Consider the following 4,989-nt stretch of genomic DNA (forward strand, 5'->3'; position numbering starts at 1 on the left):
GCATATACTGCACGAGTGCGCGAGGTGTTTAAAACATCCACGATTGCGGTATGGAGCTGAGCAGGGTCCATGCTTGCTGTGCTATGGCGTCTGCACGGTTCACCAAGCAAAAAAGGCGCGAAACGGTTGTCTGCCGCTGTCAGGGAGGGAGGGAGGGGTGAGGCTGTACCCAGAACCACCCGCGAAAATGATTTTTGCCCCATCAGGCACTGGGATCTCAACCCGGAAATGCCAAGGGGCGGGGGAGGCTGTGGGAACTATGGGATAGCTACGGGATAGCTACCCACAGTGCAACGCTCCAGAAATCGACGCTAGCCTCGGACCATGGACGCACACCACCGATTTAATGTGTTTAGTGTGGCCGCGCGCACTCGATTTTATAAAATCTGTTTTACAAAACCGGTTTATGCAAATTCGGAATAGTCCCGTAGTGTAGACGTACCCACAGTGTCCACCTTTTCCAAAGAAGTGCATGAAGTAGGCGCCCGCGTGGCTTAACGGATAAGGTGCCTGACTTTGAATCAAGAACTTGAGGGGTCAAGTCCCTTTGTGGTTGTGTTGATGTAGTTTTACCTTCATGCTGAAAGTCCTGCTCCTTTCAAATCTGGAACCTCTTCTTGGCCGCTCAGGCCAATGCTATGCCTTCAGCTAGAGCCCCGGGAAGGAGTTGGGGGTTGGATGTCACAAAGGCTGGGGCATGAGCCCCAGGTGCTTCCAGTCTAGCCTTTGCTATTCCTGAATTCCCAAAGGAAATGGACAGCTGCCCGGCTAGCGTGTGGAGCAGTTTCCTCTGTCCCTGTGCTTGAGGGGGGTTGCTACATAGCGCCTTGGGAGCCTGGATGTTTCTCTGCTTCTCACCAGCTGGAGAAAAGCCTCTTGGGATAACATCTCCTGCCCCACTGCAAAAGTGAGCATGGAGTATGGGAACGGTAAGAGGCCCCACCAGGGGGGCTGGCCCTGCTTTCCTACCGTCTACTGATGTTGGACACAGAGCATCAGCAGCCACCCCGCATGGTGGTCTGCGGGTGGCCTTCAGTGGGGGTTTGGCATGGCAGGGAGCAGGCTGGCCGGGAGTCTTGTTGCCTGTCTGCTGGCCACACATAGGCATGGTCCTGCCCTCGTCTAGCCCCGCCCTCAGTCGCTCTGTGACTTATAAGCCTTCCTCGGAGCTGTCAGCACCAGCCGCCTCTGCTCCAGGTGCCCAGAGGAGGAGAGGTGTGCTGGGCTCCAGCCTGGGACTCTGCCTCCCTCCTGCCTATCAAGCCTGGCCCTGGCACTGCTTTCTTCAAGTGCCATGTGAGCAAGAGGAAAAGTGTGGCTACAAGCACCAGACTTGTGGGCATCAGGTGAAGCAGTGAGAATCCCAACCACTAGAGCCACTTCTAAACCCCCACCAAAGACCTGGCTCTGGTGGGGAAAGGAGTTAACCAGCAGGAGGGAAATGACCCACTTTTGTATAGCTGGAGACAGGAAAGCACTTTGAGCACCAGATCTTTACCACCAGCTAACACAAGGTCCCACTGAGATTTGAACTCAGATTGCAGGATTCAGAGTCCTGAGTGCTGCCCTTTACACCATGGGACCAGCTTGTATTGGTCTCTTGGGACATTGGAGACTCTCACAGGGCTGGCTTGTGTAAGGGACTGTTGGCCCTTTACTAAAACTTAGTGGGGTTTGGTTGGCTAGTTCCCAGTCCCAATAGAAGGGGGAAGGGCCAATGGGAAATCAGGACCCTGAGACTGACAGGCCCCTGGGGCAATGGTCACCAACGGGTAGGGAACAACCAACGGGTAGGGAACAAGTGAGAATTTGTTAATGGAGAAAAATTCCTGGTGAAAATTGGCAAAGCTGTGCAGATTTTGAAAAGTTCCAGTGAATTTACACATGAAGATACAGAGAGACAAACACGCACACAGAGAATGAGAAAATCACACACTGCACAGGCCCACACAGACATAACAAAAACCAAACCCACACAGCACACAGAGCCATATACACAAAAAGGAAAACCTCACAAAATATAGAAAGAACAAATCCACACCAAAAATACAGCAAAAGCCCACAACAGGAAACACAAAACCCACATATCAAAAGAATACAAAGCAAAAAACAATATTAATGCAAAAATCATACACACATCCATGCACACAGAACTATGCAAGACATCCACCAAAATCACACAGGACCCACATGCACATCAACGTGACAGATGAAAACCACACCAGCATACAGCAAGCCAGGCAGGGTTTGAGTCTCACAGCGAAGTGGGTGAGCACACAGGTGGTTTGGGGAGCAAAGACTGAGGGGGAGTCGGGGGCAGTGCTCTGGGTTCTGCCTGACCCCTCCTGACACAGGCAGCTGGTGGAGGGCAGAGCCCGGTAGATCTGTGGAATCTGCCCTGCTCTCTGTAAAGCAAGGGGACCTCAGTGTCTTCTGAGCAGGAATTGTATTTTCTGCAGGGCAAACTGATTGGCAGAAGCCATTTGCTTAAAGGAAACTAGGGCTGCAGGTGAGGTTTGAACTCACAACCTCAGCATCACTCCACTCAGCACTGCTCCGTAAGTACTGGGCACTAACCCATTGCACCACTGGGCCCTGCTTTCAGGAGCTTGTCTCCATGTTTCATGGCTGGATTAGAGGAGTGGGGGGGTTGCATTAGCTAATACAAATCCATATGAAAGGCTGCAGAATGGCAGCAGCAGAGGTGGGGAGCCTCCTTCCATGTGAAAGAGCTGGTTCCCCCTTCCGTTGCTCAGGGGAAGGTTGGTGCTTTGAGCCCACCTGGTGCTGGAGCATCTGATGGGTGAGATTAACGGGACTCAGGGAGGGGAAGGAAAGGGAGGGGAAGTCTTTTCTATCCCTGCCTAGCTCCACTAGTCTCCTGTGGCCCTTTCGGCTCCGTGCTCCCCTGTTGGGGAGATGCAGAGACAAGCCCCCATCGGGGTGAGTCACCGAGAGGCTGTGTCCCGTGGCGTGTGTGGGGGAGGGTTGGATGGGGCTCAAGGGGAGAAGGTTGTGTGTGACAGTGCGTGGGGGAGGGGGAGGGTGTGTTCCTTAGGATAGAAACAGAGGTGAAAGTAAGCTGGTACAAGCTGGTACGGCATAGCGGCAAGAGCCAATACGCCGTGCCGGACTGCACCGGCTTTTGCTGTGGGGATTGAAAGGGCTCTAGGCTCCCCGCCACAGCTGGCAGCCCAGAGCCCTTTAAACCCCCCACCCGCGGCTCCGGCGGCCAGGCTGGGGCCGGATTTAAAGGGCTCTGGGCTGCTGCGGCTGCGGTCAGCCCAGAGCCCTTTGAATCCCGGCCGCGGCTCTGGTGGCTGGGCTGGGGCCAGAATTTAAAGGGCTACCTCTGCAGCTGGGAGGCCCTGGTTCATTTAAAGGCCCTTGGTCTCCCAGCCACAGCTGGTACTCCAGGGCCTTTAAATCTTGAGAGGCCACGCCCCCTTCCAGATGAGGACACGCCCCTTCTGGATGAGGCCACGCCCCCTCCGGACTCCGGCAGTACCGGTAAGTCCTGTAAGTTACTTTCACCCCTGGATATAAATGATGGAAAACACAGGGGTAGTGACAGTGAAGCCCCGTGTCTGAGTGTTATGACTATGTGTGGTGTTGCCATTCACCTTCTCCTCCTATGGTCTCAGCTTTCATTGAATCCAGCATTTTTTCTCCTGTCATCATCCCAGAGGTGTCCCACATGCCTCAGCTACCGAGTGTCCCTCTTAGAGACGCTGAGGACTGGAACTGAATTCAGCTGCTGGGCAGCTCTGCTAGGTCTTTATTCATTTGCATAGGAAAATAGTGTTTAAATTCATTTCAAGCCCCCCTCAACTTCAGCGAACTCCTGAACATACTGGAGATGGGTGTGGAAATCGATTTTCATTTGAAAAAGTTTCTTTAAGGGACTCATTTGGAGTGGAACTAGGAACCCATTACCCTACAGGGAAACATTCACCCACTGAGCTATACTCTCAACAGAGAACATCCTGTATAGCCCAGAGCAGGAACAGTTTTTAACCTGGGAGTTAGTAAACTTTATCTCTATACAAACACCACTGCTTACAAAGTCCCCACCCCCGCTCTGTGTCACCAGAGCACAACAACTCTCCTTGGAGCACACACAGCTCCCCAGCTCCCTGCCCGTCAGTCTCTCCAGCATTGCTCCAATCCCTTAAAGCAGGGTCTCAACCTCAATTTACCTTAGGGCCAGTGCCAGTCCTCCAATCCTCCCAGTGGGCCAATAATGTCACTCATACCGCCCAGAACCAGCCCCCCAAAACTCCACCCCCCACCTGCCTAAGGCTCTGGGAGGGAGTTTGGGTGAGGGGAGGAGGTCTAGGGTGCAGGCCCTGGGCTGGGGCTGGGGATTGGGGTGCAGGAGGGGTGCAGCCTCTGGGGGGAGTTTTGGTGCAGAAGGGGTGAGAGGCTGGTCTCTGGAAGGGAGTTTGGGTGGGGGAGGGGTTCTGGGATGCAGGCTCTGGGATGGAGTTTGCAGCACCGTAACATGGGCGAGGCGAGTGAGGCACTTGCCTCTGATGCAGAAACAGGACGGGCGCACAACAAACACGAACACAGGCGCTACAGCTGCCACTTCTTCGGCGGCAGTTCGTCAGTGGGTCCTTCTCTCCGAGAGGGACTCAGGGACCCACTGCTGAATTGCCACCGAAGGATGAATGAAGCGGCGGTGGCAATTCAGTGGCAGGTCCTTCCCTCCGACAGGGATCAAGGACCCACAGCCAAAGAGCCTGGAGCTGGCCCTTGCCTCGGGCACAAAAATTCCTTGTACGGCTCTGGGAGTTTGGGTGTTGGGTGCAGGCTCTGGGCTGGGGCAGGGAGTAGGGGGAACAGGAGGAGGGGTGGGGGTGCAGGCTCTGGGAGGGAGATTAGGGTGGGCAGGAGGGTGTGTGTGGAGGGAGAGGGTGCAGGCTGTGGGAGGGAGTTGGGGGCAGGTGTGTGTGGACCGGGCTGCAGGCTCTGGGAGGGAGTTTG

General features: G+C 54.7%; 1 non-coding gene across 1 annotated transcript; it reads right to left on the minus strand.

The window, feature by feature from the left end:
* Nucleotides 1–1,512: 1,512 nt before the first annotated feature.
* On the minus strand, nucleotides 1,513–1,584 carry TRNAQ-CUG. The gene has a single exon. It is a non-coding gene; the product is annotated as a tRNA-Gln (tRNA).
* Between the last annotated feature and the right edge of the window lie 3,405 nt (nucleotides 1,585–4,989).

This window comes from Mauremys reevesii, linkage group 17 (assembly GCF_016161935.1).
Source record: "Mauremys reevesii isolate NIE-2019 linkage group 17, ASM1616193v1, whole genome shotgun sequence".
NCBI classification, from domain to species: domain Eukaryota; kingdom Metazoa; phylum Chordata; order Testudines; family Geoemydidae; genus Mauremys; species Mauremys reevesii.